This window comes from Phyllopteryx taeniolatus, chromosome 19 (genome assembly GCF_024500385.1).
Source record: "Phyllopteryx taeniolatus isolate TA_2022b chromosome 19, UOR_Ptae_1.2, whole genome shotgun sequence".
Lineage (NCBI taxonomy): Eukaryota > Metazoa > Chordata > Actinopteri > Syngnathiformes > Syngnathidae > Phyllopteryx > Phyllopteryx taeniolatus.
Window position 1 is genome coordinate 17,596,438 of NC_084520.1, and position 14,092 is coordinate 17,610,529.

Consider the following 14,092-nt stretch of genomic DNA (forward strand, 5'->3'; position numbering starts at 1 on the left):
TGTTTAACGCGCACGCGGCACCCGAAGTGACACTACGTCAGCCGCTGTCTGGCAGATGAGACGTTAATAAATCAAAGTGACCAAGGAACTGCCGCGTATGTAAATCCCCGAGTGATACATTTAACGCGGAAGACCTTGGGTTTAATAACAAGTAGGTGCGGCCATTTGATTTAATAGAAAAGACATTTTGGAGCGGCGGGAAATCATCAAGTGCCATTGATCGGATATAAAGTGCACCGAGCTTGGCAAGCTGCTACATTTCTGCCCTTAGAATATACACACACACACACACACACCGGCTGCAGTTGTAGCAAAAAAAAATAAAAAATAATAAACTCAGTTGCTTCAACGATTGTTCAAATTCTATAAATGCCGTATTCACCTACCTTTTTTTGCTAACTGTGGTAGGATGTAAGTTAGCATAATGCTAATCGGACAACGCTTCTAATCCACTTAAGAGTTAGCAATTTATTTGACATTACAATGAGCTTTGTTAAATTGTTACGATTGTCATCATTTCCATTTGTTTCATTGTTTTGAGATTTTTCTTTGATATTGTATCACATTCGCTGTCTGTTTTGGCATTCACAGGTTCGACATAAATATTAAAATTTTATTGGTTTTCACAATGAGGATTCTTAACGTGTCAAGTCAATGGAAAACTCATCTAACTGTGTTATAGTGTGTTATAGTTTTGCTAAAAAGTAAAAAAATAATAATAATTGTTGTGCTAATCATGTTAGCATGGCAACGGGGTTCCCCTGTAAGTTAGCATAATACTAATCGGACAAGGCTAGAGATTCTGAGGGCCTACAGTCTATTGAATTGTCCTGAGCGTGCACTACGAGTGGAGTGGAACGTGCCATTGTGTCATTTATCAAGCATAAATGACTCGCCTGCAAGGGATTCATGGCTGCGCGGCTACCTGCAGGGAGATGTTTGCTCTAAATGGCAAGTAATCAAGATCCAAAGCGTGGCCGCTACTTCGCTGACTCGTGTATCAGCAGGACACGAGGTGGCCCAGTTGCGAGCAAATGTCAAGCAGAAGGGCGGCGGCGGCGGCGGCGGCGGCGGCCCCTCCAGTCGCCCAGCTGCTGCTCCCACCTCTCGGTCATTAACTCTCACGCCGAGCTTGTAATTAGGACTCCTGGCGGGCAGCGAGACACGTCGTGCATCGGGACACATTTCCCGAGCTGTCATTCTCGTGACGCGGGCCGAGCCAGGACAAATCAGCCGGCGCCGTGCGCTGGTATCGATGTCACCTCGTCACGATGACACAGCCCCGAGACGCTCCCGACTTAGTCCGTCTGACCCCAACCTAAATTAACAAACACGGTTAGTTAATTAGTTAGTTAGTAGCCTGTCTCACACGGAGACCGTACAAAATGGTAGCAGGACATCCAGACATTTTACTGTGCAGTGAAATTTGTACATACACATGCAACAAAGACGCTCCATAACTTCCACTAACAACCCGGGCTAAACTTATCTCCTCCCCGACGAGATGCAAAGATCTAAGAACAGTCTAGATGTACTGTATCGCCGCAACTTACTTCCATGACGCCAATTACTACTTCCCTAGTCCCTTTGGCACCATCTTGTGGCGTCTGAGGGTTACAGCGTTACAGAAACGTTTATCACGGGGATATGTTCCAGAACTACCCAGAAGGGAAAATCAAATATGACAGATCATATAAAACCATTTTAAAACACATTTTAACTCATTAAAACTTACTTAAATGAAAAAGTTATTTATCCAACCATTTCAAAATAATACATTTTAGAGCTTTAATTGTAATACCATGAAACAGCGATACATTTTGGAATCTGATCTGGCCTACTCATAAGTCAAGGCACTTCGGTATTCTGTTAAAAAAAAAAAAAAAAACATTTTCTTTTTTAAAAACATGATATAGCTAGGGAACACTATACTGTATATGCTTCCACGTGCAGTAAGTTGTATTGCATATCGTCAGAGCGAGTAGCGATTGCCTCTCAAGGTCGCCTCAAAAAAAGATAACAGGCTTTCTGGGAATTACAACAAGAGGGCCGGATTCAATTTGAATTGCATTCATAATAGGATGCCGTTGACAATCCAATTGCTCAAGTGTCAAATATTCCGTGTAATAAGGTCGGACCTGTCAGAGTGATTAATGAGTTGTCACGGGCAAAGGAAGCGCCGTTGCCGTTGGTGATTTGTACCCGCGGGCCGGGGCGGCGGCCCGGGCCCCGACACCGATTCCGCCGTATTCCGTCCTCTGCCCTGGACCCGCCGAGCAGGTCTGACAGGCGGATTCCTTTTGTATCGAAGGCACTTTTGCGCCGTGACAGCCCGCTCTGTTCTGCCACCTTCTCTGCCGAGCCTTCACACGGCGGCGGGCAGCCACTGCGTCTTGACAGACCACTGTCACTTCCCATCACGCTCACGCCGCGTACCCTCCACCCTCCCCGCCTCCCCCACCCTCCGCGCTCTCAGACCCACTTTCCGAGCGCCGCAATTATTTTTTTGACAAGCCATCCATCAGCTTTAACTTTAAAGCACTTTTCCAGCAATAGCCATTGTTGCACTTCTTTGCCTTTTTATGCGGGCGGTGTCGGTGTGTGTGGGGGGGGGGGGGGGGGGGGGGGGGAATATGATACCAGACACTCGCGCTTTCCTGCCATGTACGTCTGTTTTTTAACTGTATTTGTTTGCAATTTTGGCTGAATTTGTTGCTAGCAGCATGCTCTTGTCAGGTTGAAATAATATTGCTGAGCACAAAATGAAAGTTCACTCATGTCGGATGGCATAAGTGTCAACTACAAACACAAACCGCCTTTATGCTGCCTATAAAAGATGAGATTTCCACCCTTTTTTTCTGTGCAAACGGCTTGGAATTGATCAGGGACAAAGTCAAGCCGGTATTTAAACTTGCACTGTGTAACTACTTTGTGTTCAAATGTACATATTTAATATAAATCCTTTTCGAGGAAATGACACAGTGCTGATTAAGCCTATCAGCTCCTCTTAACATCTTGCTGTATTTTTCACTAATTGAGTTTGTTTTAATATTTAGTGAATGCCCGATTCACTGAAAATGACGTCACGGAAATGATGCAATTTTATAAAAATCTCATGAAACATGTTATTTTGCCTGCCTTCTAGAGTCATTCTTATTGTCCCTCAGCATATTTCCAGTTTATGGGCAATTCTACAAATTCGGCGGTAGGTGCATCGTGACTATTTGTTCACTATTCGCGGCAGGGCTAGGTCTCAATCTTGTATCCCGCTCCTTCACGCATCAGCCGTTTGATTGGAGGGATGACAGACGGAGTGACCTCACCGAGGATCAACGGACAGCTAATAGATGGAGACGCAATTTAGCGAGGACGAGCCGTTCGCCGCTGCCAATACGACAAAGGCGTCGGCGGACGCCCATCGATCCGCTGGCGCTCTCACGCGCGACAGCTTCAAAATTCAGCAATAATCCTGACAAACGAGGAGCGGCACCGCGGCCAGAAAATCATCAATAATCTGCGCCGGAGACAAAATGCCAAGGTTGGAAACAAAAGGATAGTGAAGTTTTGGCCCGTATTGATAAAGATATGAGAAGCAAGTTATTAATTAGGGTTTTGGATCCCAGTGGGACGTCCTCCAGTTATGGATTTCTTGCCAGTCGCTCTGAATGCCAAGGGCAGAGATTCTGTTTTGTAACTTTTGTAACTGAAGGAGTTGATCGCAACTACTACTTACGATTTTGAGGCTTGTTAGTCCGACTTAACTAATGTTTGAAGTGGCCAACGTACCCAATGGGGAAAAAATCTTTTGGATCCTCTTCAAGTTGGCCAACTGAATGATGAATCCGATTTCACGTTGTAAAACTGTCAGTGTACCTTCAATAATAAATCGCGTGACGAATTCGGTTACTCAAGCGAGTCCAGTTCGTCTTGATCAAGAACGATAACAAAAGGTGGCCTGTGTGAAACCGACCCCGCTGGAATCCTGTCAGACCAATCGTCCGCGTCTTCCTGTGTTATGCGCCTGAACCATTTACACGTACTAAGATATAAAAATACCTGCACGCGCTTCTTGGCCAGACCTTTGAGGTGTCTTCATGTCATCAAATTTTCTCAACTCTTTGCAAATATAATTAACTGTGCAAGTAGCCTTGTTTTCAAGTATTTGATTTGATAACGATTTTTTCTCTCTTCTTTTTGCACAACAAAGTCCTTAATTGCACAGTGTACAAGGTAAACAAGCGATCGGAAGCTCCCCGCCGGTTGTACGACCTGACGCATTCCGAAAACGCTGACTCACCGTATGGCTCGTGTTGCTTTTTTTTTTACTGCCGTGTGCCATTCACTCCATGAACTGAGTCATCTTGTCTCGCAATCAAGACGCACACTTTCTACTAAATACCGTGAGACATTCACTGTTTGAGTGTAAGGTGCCTGCACTTGTCCGACTTCCAAAGTAGGAGTATTTCTCTCCCTCAGGCTTGACGGGACAAGCCGAGATCCACCGCCTAATCTTGATCTTCTCCTCAAAAGCTGTGCTGATCTCAAATCCAAAGCGATGTAACGGCGCCCTCTGCAGCGATATGTTTGTCATGACAGTGGTTTAAAAAAAAAACAACGAAATTTCACAGACAAGCTTGGACGATGCCCTCTTAAAAAAAAACGCACTCGACGAATACATTTGTTGGTGGCAGTAAACGGTTGAATTGCTGGGGACAACTATAAAACCCCCTGTTCACTATTAAACTAGTTGAGTATGTCTGTTGTGTAGCCAAGGTTCAACGGGTCAAGAGGTGAAAAAGCCGAGGCAATCGTTTACCCGCAGTGTCACGCCAGCGTGATGGAGTTGGATCCTGGCTTTGGACCTGCCGTATGGCCTCGCTGTGAAAAGTGCCGTGTGGCTGAAGGTATGCGTGCCCCTTTGGATGTACGCTTTCTCTCACCTCCGCTCCAAACTCGCACGCCGCGAACGACAACTCTGGTTATTAATCGTCGGCCGAGGAGAGAGCCTCGGCGGAGGTGCGAAGCAATTAAGCGTCACTCGATGAGGCGCGTTGGGCCTCGGCGGAATGTTGACGGCCCTTCACATGCAGCTGCGCCTTTTTTATTTATTTATTTTTTAAATACCGCTAGCGTCACGCTGCCACATGTAGCTCATGAGGGATGACTGCGTGCTATTATTAGCGCTCCCACCAGTGGTGGGAAGTAATTAAATAACAAATACTTAGTGACTGTACTTGAGTAGATGTTTGAGGTATCTGTGCTTCTATTCAGAAGGGGACGGGGACAGAGCCTTGCCGCGAACAGAGACAATCTGTGACTAAAACCTAAAAAGGTTTATACTGTGCTGTAATTGTGTGCAGATGTGACCAGACGGCGGCAAATAAATGTTTTTGTCTAGATGAAGCTTCTCATTTCACTTCAGCACAAAGATGCCACCAGATGGCGTGAAAATGGAGGATCGGTTCCCCCAAAATCTGCAAATAGGCAAATTCACGCAAACCAAACCACAGATTTCCTGATGACTTTTTACTTTTACTCTGTACATTTTAAAAGACATAAGTACTCTCTATTCCTTCCTTTGTCAAAACAGGCGCGTCACTTTTTTGTCAGAGTTTGTACTTTTTTTTGTTGGGTAAAGGACTTGAGTTAGTCAGTACTTCTACATTTAGCAGAGTATTTGTACTTCTACTTAAGTCCAGAGTGTCAGTACGTTTGCCACCTCTTGCACGCGCACACACACACACGCGCGCGCATGCACGCACTTCCTCTGCTGTAAGGATAAAGTGCAGTTCCTGTTTTTCCGCAACCATCTGTAAAAGACAAACGAGCCCAAGGTAAAAGCGATGACCGCAACTTGGCACAAGATGAAACGGGCGCACCGCAAAAGCCATTAATAATTCTCATATTTTGGAAAGAGAGCTTACATACAGAATCTGCACTATTTAAGACCCTCGTGTATGGAGGATGGTAAGGGGTGGAGGGGGGGGGGGGGTCAGCTGATTCCTTCCTCCCCAGCCCGGAATGATGGGCCTAGCATTGCCAAGGCAGCCCATTTGTCTGTCAGCCGATTTAGCTAGCCGTCGCACGAAGCACACGTCGGCTTGACGATACCCGCTCGGCCACAGGGAGAATTTGTCACCTGGAGCTTTGACAGGAAGATAATTGCTGATGGTTAGCGGAGTAATAGCATTTGGCCACATACGAGGAATATTTGTTCCTTACCCGATACTTTGTTTTAGCGTGAGATAATTCACGTGAACATCAGCAATGACTTTTTCGGTGTGGCTTTAAATTCAAATAAAGTGAAAAGACTTTTTAAGACACGCAGAGATGGCGCACCCCCTTTCCCTAACACCAACAATTTCAAAATAAAACCATCTTGTTTACAGTAATCATCCAAACATGATCAAAAATGGGTTAAAGCCATCGTTGATGGCAAAGTATCATGATATCGTATCACGAGTCGTATCCTGCTATCACTGTTGGCAAAATAAAGCACTACGGTAGCTCGGTTTTTGTATGCGCCAGTTGTTGTATGATTAGTTTATTTTACGTATATATTTTGTCTTGGTTGGTTTTTGTTTTCTGCTCAGTTATTGTACAAAAAAAACAAAACACAGCTCAGCTAATCATTTCTCAGAATCGACATGGAGTGAAGAATTTCATAAGTTGTGTATAAAGGTTTCAACAGACGGCAATGCGTAATCCTCAGTGCAAGCTTTTCCTAACAACTCAAAGCAACATCTGTCTCACACATCCTGTCAAAAGTCAGACTTTCAAAATAAAAGCACGCTGCATAATAACACAGATTCACCACACTTTCTTGGACCACGTGGCGGCTTACTGAACAGTCACACTCAATAAACAAGCGCAAAATCGTTTCAGTGCAACTGCTAAATAAACTAGCAGAGGGCCAAATAAAGTGTGGTGAAACTCTTATTATACTGGCGTGCTTTTATTTTGAAGGCCTGACTTTCGACACTTATGTTGCCGAGCAGACCGGGAGGCTCGTGATTGCCTTGAGTTGTTGTTAAAAGCTTGTTTTGCGGAATACATCCGCCTTGCAGATCAGTTGAACCCTTTTTACGCTATACGACAGCAAGTTCCCGTTGCTCGCCATTTGCTCAAGAAGACGAGAAGTCAAACTCAAAATCACAATGTGTGAAAGGATAAATGACTTGACCACAATATCCTGACGTACGATTGGACAGTTTTGCGGGAAGTCTCGGTCCCGCCCAATAAGCCGGCCTTATAACGAGGGCAGTTTGTGAAGTCTCCGGCGCGCATTGACGCATTCGCGATTAGGTCAGTGGAATGGCCGCTGGGCTCCAAATGACGGATGACTCGCCGGAATGACTTTCTGCCCGGCCGGCGCTGTTGTGAAATCTTTTCATTGTCACTGACGGTAGGCCAATGAAGGGGTGCTGATAAATGACGGGAGCAAGTGTGAGGAACGCCTTCACGCGCCCTGTCGTGACTTCCGACACAGACAAAGCCAGCCTCCCTCTCTCACCTCCGTATCGATCACAGCCAGTGCCCAAAATACAATACAGGGGTGCCTTGACTTACAAGTGCCCCAGTTTAGAGGGTTTCCAGTTACGAGCTCTCGCTTGTTCAGTTTTTTTGCGTGTTTATTGAAGTTGAAGTTTGCTGTAAAAAAAAAAGATTATGTTGTGTATTTAACTAAAGCGCATAAGTTTGTCGTACGAAGGTCTGTAAGCTTAATGCTAACACATAATGCGAAATACCATAGACTGGCTAACAAAAGTAGTATTGATGTTGCGGTAGTTGTAAACTTTTAAACAACTGCTGTTTGAACACATGCAGTGCTTAGCACATACTGACAGCGCGTTTAACAATACTCACAGGCAGAAGAATCCTCGCAGCTCCAAAACCATCTTTTTTTTTTTTTCTCTTTCTCTTCAGGAAAGCAAAAATAACGGCACGTTTGTTGAGCCATTCACTTTAAATCGTCAACGTGAGCGAGCCAATTATTGGTCGATACTTTGTTAATCAATAAATAAAAATCAACCCCGAAAATGCTTAGTGGCGGTTATTCAATAATTTTTGGGTTTAAAAAAAAAAAATAATAATAAATTTTCTCAAAAATGTTTTTTTCCCCAATGCAATTATAATTTGCATTAATTATCTGCAAATTTTTGCTATTGGCGTTCCGGCCAGGTCTCCACTGTATTCACTGTTTAAACGTAACGAGTGACAATCAGCTTGAGTTAAATAAGTTGTATTTGTTGACTGGTTGTTTCAGCACTACAAACATCCAGGAAGGAAATAACCTGAGTAAGGCACGCGTACAATTATGCACACTTTTTCTTTATTCCTTCCCCATCTTTAAAGCATTTTTTTTGGGTGCGGGGGTGGGGGCCGCTCTGACCTTGCAGCTTTTTGCGCGGCCCATCCATCTCGAGCTGCTTAGCCGTTTCACCGCATACGCAGCGGCCAGATGAACACAATTCATCACCGCAATCATCCTCCATTCATCACCCCCCCCCCCCTCGCCCGATGAATGTTTTGACGTCCAGTTAATTTTCAGATGATGATTTATCAAACGATAATTACCATACTCTGAAGGAGTCATTCGTTATCTTGATGAATGATAATGACGCAAAAGTGGATTGAATTTTAAGCAAGTTCTCTCTGATGGTAACATATGCGTTATTGTGAGTTATGGCGGACCGGGAAGGAGGAGGTGCTGCAAATTTTGAAATACAATATAATGATTTTGCAAATCTTTGCATTATAAATGATCATTTGTAAGGTATTAAGTCATTTTTCTTCTCTTTGCGCTTTCGCTGGCTAATTGGACAAGCAACCCAGATTAGCACATATGCAATTATTCAATTGTTTTGTCAGGGTATTATGATTGTTATTTGCTAAATATCTCTAAAATATTACCAAAATGTTCTATTGTGATGGCAGAATATAGCAAACAATATATAGCATTGTTTTTCATCAGAACTAACATCCTGTTATGACATAATTAAATAGAATGTAAAGAGTTCAACAGTTTTTGCCACATTTTTGGCTTCATTTCAATATGCATTGTGCCGCTCCTTCTGGTGTGCATTCGTTGGCCACCTGGTGGCAGCGTAGTACAGACAGAGACACACAGAAAGAAGTGTTTCACAACTGACTCTGTAAGCTGCAGTAATGTTAGTCGTCTTTTGTGGAGGATAAAGAATACATTGCCCGCGAGTATTGTTATATCGTCTGTCTACATGCGTTCCTCCATTTAACAGTTGAAATGTAAATTGTGGCCGGCATTCCCGTCTCCCTTCCAAGCAATTGACTTCATGTAAAATCGTCATGAACGTTCAAACTCCGGCTCCAAATGTCATTGAAGCCATTTCTCAATGGCTGTGCCTTGCTCGAATGACATGAAAGGGTTTGTTTACTAGCGGTGCCCCTCCTCTGACACACCACGTCCGAAGGAATTCACAGGCTTGTTGGGCTGGGCTTCATGACCCTTTTGAGCCCTCCCGTGCCCTCTGTGGGCTTGTCAGCTGCGATGTGCAGCCGCTTGCCGTGAGATTGCGCGGCGTAATCCGGGCCTCTCGAGGTCGGCGGCTGGTAATTGATGTTGCTTATTCATCTGTTTCCTGCGTCTGTTCTTTTGCCCTTTCCACGCCGCTCCTTTGTTTGGCTAAATGATTTGAGGATTCTCTCCTCTGCTTACAAAAAAAGAAAAAGTCCCCCTAAGAGCGCGAGAGAGGTTCCCCGGTTCTCAATGTGTCCCCTTCATCGCAGATGACTCTTGTGGTCACAGACAAAGGCTTGTTTTTCTCCCCCCTTCGCCTTCATAACAATGGCGACACAAAGTGAATGAGACTTCAAGTCACACAGTGGACTTTGTACGCAATGATCACAGAAATTTGCCCCATTCGGAAGTAACACAAGAAGGTAAAAAAAAGAAAAAAACCGCTTAATCCCATTTTGACACGGCTTTGAAGTGACAATCTTCTCAGACCCCCGACTCATTGCACAAGAAAGACCACCTCGTATGTAACGGAAGGGGGCGGGGGAATAGGCCCTTTAATTTTAGGCACTTTGAACTTTGAAGGGAAAATTTGATCAGCAATTAGACATTCCTGAGCTGGTTTCACACAGCAATCCTGCAAATTGTCACTTTAGAGGCCTGACTCTTTCACGTGTGGAAAGCAGTATTGCGATATCATTATCGTGGGCAAAATATCGTGCCAGCCTGTGAAGATTTATATTAACATTGTTGATGGGAAAAATATTTTGATAACGTCTCGATTTGTTACCGTTGTGGACGCTCGTGATATGAATCTAGATGGCAAAATGGAAAAGTATGGGGATGGTGTAACACAAGTTGCAATGTGAAATAGTCCAATTTGCGATATCCTATTGAGTGTTGTATCGTGATATCGCCGTTGCAAAAATATCTTGAATCACAAGCTGTATCGTGACACTGAAACAGTCCAGATGGCAAAATATCACAGCATTGTTCACTACTGTTGCAAAAAATATTGCGATAATCACGAGTTGCATTGTGATATTATTTTCATTGTCAAAATATTGTGATATCCTATAAAAGGCTGTATCGTAATATTATCGTTTTTGTTGGAAAAATATTTTGCTATCGAGTTGTATTGGGATATCATTCTAGAAGGCAAAATGGAAAAGTATCGCAATAGGATACCACAAGTTGTAACTTGATGTTATCATTGATAAATTATTGGGATTTGTATCGTGATACTGTCGCGAAAATATCACTATCGTATTTTTTCTATTAGCACCGGCAAAGTTTTGTGACACATCGAGACGGTTACATCATCATTTCAGTTTGAACGGCACCACAATATACGTTTTACGATTGCTCTTTGTTTTCGTGTTCAAATATGTTCGACTTGAACTGTCGAAGGGTGAGAAACGGCCCAGAGTCAAAGGAGCGTTTGTGTCGGCGGTTTTGGTCCTGAGCGGGGATTACGCGCCGCCACCTGGGTCGTTATCCTCGCGGGCCCCATTATCGGCCTCCTTATTAGTTTTTGACTCAGCGGAAGAAAAACGTGAGCGCCTCCCGTCTTTTTGATCTCTCGCGCGCTGACACAAATCCCTTCTAGCCTGACGAGCCTTCTCGGCTAAGGTAATTAGCGCTAATTAAAAGGTTTCCAGCTGCCTAGTGTGCGTTTGTTGTCGTTGCGTGTGTGCGTGCAGCACATTGCCCTCGCAGGTGCGTGCGTTGCGTTCAGCGCCGCTCGCATTCCTGACTGCCCGTTCACAGTCGGAGATCAAGCGGATTAGGACTTTTGTTGTTTACAAAAGGAGTGAAACCTATTGGCGGCGGAAAGCCGTGAAGAGAGCTCGCCTTTTCACACACAATGAAACTTTTTCACTCTTTACCTGCACTTTTTCACCAAGCATTTTTTCAAGCGCTGATTTCTGGTGGCTTTTCACAGTTTACACCGCTACCTTGACTAACGCCAAGGGCCCAATCGATATGGATGGATCTGGACCGACGCCGATTCGGATTTTGGAAGAGTCAAATTCCGATAACTGATTAAATTATAAAATACATAATGAATAATAAATGTTTATGGTCCCCTAATGCTTACAACATGATGTGACTTACAGGGAGAACGTTTCATTTTTTTTTTTATAACACTACGCGCTTCAGTATTTGTTTAACTTTCCATTGAGAAAAATCGGCAAATAAAATCGGCCGATAGTTGCTGATTTGTTTGTTTGAATCTCATTAACTTTAACACATTACAACATGAGACAATGTGCAAATAAGTCTTTGCTGATATCGGCCAATTAAATCGGCCGGCCGTTTAATCAGTTGGGCCTTAGTTATGAGTGCCCCTGTAACACAAACGGTGGAACAACACATATAGACAGAAAATATCGCAGCACTCTCAGCCATATATTCTTTATCCTCTGCGAAAAATTATTAATATTATCACAGCTGGCGGAACGGTGGACAACTGGTTAGAGCGTCTGCCTCACAGTTCTGAGGACCGGGGATCAATCCCCGGCCCCGCCTGTGTGGAATTTGCATGTTCTCCCCGTGCCTGCGTGAGTTTTCTCCGGGCACTCCGGTGTCCTCCCACATCCCAAAAACATGCGTGCTAGGTTAATTGACAACTCTAAATTGCCCATAGGTGTGAATGTGAGTGCGAATGGTTGTTTGTTTGTATGTGCTCTGCGATTGGCTGGCGACCAGTTCAGGGTGTACCCCGCCTCTCGCCTGAAGATAGCTGGGATAGGCTACAGCACGCCCGCGGCCCGCGGCCCGCGTGAGGCGAAGCGGCTCTGAAAATGGATGGATGGATGGATTATCACAGTTTATTGAGTCACTGAGAGAAGTGGTAAAAGATGCATTGCGATATGAGTGTTTTGAGTTACCAGTGTGTCTGTGGAAGAAATTTAACTCGTATCTCAAGGCACCGCTTTACAGATTTTTTTTGGGGGGGGCTGTAACGGGTTAATCGAATTTCAATTCATTTCAAGGGGGGAAATGTATGTGAGAGCTGAGTCAAATGAGTTACCAGATCGGTCACGGAACTCGTTCAACGGTAACACTGCAAAGGCAATTGTCATTTTTGGGGGGCAGGGGGGCGTTCATCACTTCTTGCGAATGTGGGCTATCCGTCACCTGCGAGCGTTTCCCGTATCGAGGTTACATTAGACTCCATTCTGTCCGGTATCAGCGAGTGCTCATGCGACGATTAGGTGAAGCTGTCAGGCAACAAGTGGAAAGTGGCGACTACACGAGCCAGAGGGTGCGTCGGCTTGCCAGTCACAAGCCATCAAGTCAGGCCGACGGTGACGGAGCGAGCGCAAGCGGGCGGGCGGGAGTTTTTTCCGCAGCCGGGTCAAATCCTGCTTAAAGTCGCTCCCCCGCTTTCACATCCAATTCTCCGTCACATTCTTACCTACCGGCAACCTCTGCCCAGCTCCGGTCATTAATCAAAGTGGAGTGCTTGTCCTGACCTCAGACGCCCCCCAACCCACAGACCCCCTTCCCTCCCGCTTCCCTTTGAAGTGCTCTGTCCTCTGCGGCATGAGGAAATCATTCGCCGCCCGATTCAATGAGCCGTCAGTCCGGCCGGGCCACCTAATGACGTGAGAATATTAACCTCGTACCACCAAGAGTGCTGCTGCCTTCTCTGGGAAGCACTCGATTATTCATCGCAGTTCACAGGGCGGCTTCACTTGTAGTCACGTCAAGAGCTTTTCGCGGTGACGTCACGCAAGCTTCCAGGCGACAAAAAACTTCAGCATGCTCACTGTAAACAAACCGCTCTACGGCAATTGAATCGAAGCTGGAATGTGTGAAGGCTCAGTCGAAAAGATCACGCATAGCGAGGTAAACCGCTTGGAAATGAGACAGGTAAGTTGATTCAATAATAGACGTGGTGGGAATTTCCACATGATCATTGTGGGACTGACTTATTCAGTGACATTTCTGTTCCGGATTCCTGGCTTTTCTATTCATGACAATGTAGACGCAAATGAGCACGGGCGCGAAACGTATTTCACTCACATGTCAAAGCACGGCTGTATTGTACTGGAGAAGAGGCTCGGTCATCCTGGAAGCTGTCAGACCCGAAGTGAGGCATCACGGCGAGCTTCCTCCTTGTCACGTACAGTAGCGCATACGTCCGGAGTGACGCGGCGCGCCATCCAGAGTGACAAGTGACGAAAAAGTGTTTTGGCACGCTCCGTGCCCGGCGGGCCGGCCCGGGCGCCCCGCGGTCGCAGGTTGAGGACATCCGACCTGAAGTGCACGCAAACTAATGGCCGGCGTGACGGACGGCTCGGCCGACGAGCGCCAAGTGTTCGGCGTTGTCGGCGGGGGTTTATCGATAGGCCGTCCGTCTCTGTCCGCTCGCCTCGCCGTCAACGTAGCCGTCGCTTGGCGTTCGCTCAGCTTGCGGGGGGCCTCGGTTTGCGAGCCTTTCACCTCGGCGCAGGGGTTGTACGGTTATCGGCGCTAGCGAGAGCGTTCCCGCATAATGTAGTCATCAAGTAATAGAAGCTTCTTTCTCAAGTCTATTAATCTCATGGACATTTTTTGTAGTATTTTCTAATAAATCTACTTGATCAG

At 45.4% G+C, this 14,092-nt stretch overlaps 1 long non-coding RNA gene across 4 annotated transcripts in view; it reads left to right on the plus strand.

Annotated features, from left to right (window-relative positions):
• LOC133469751 (uncharacterized) overlaps positions 1-14,092 on the plus strand; it is a 152,327-nt gene that overhangs the window by 87,394 nt on the left and 50,841 nt on the right. The window lies entirely within an intron of this gene.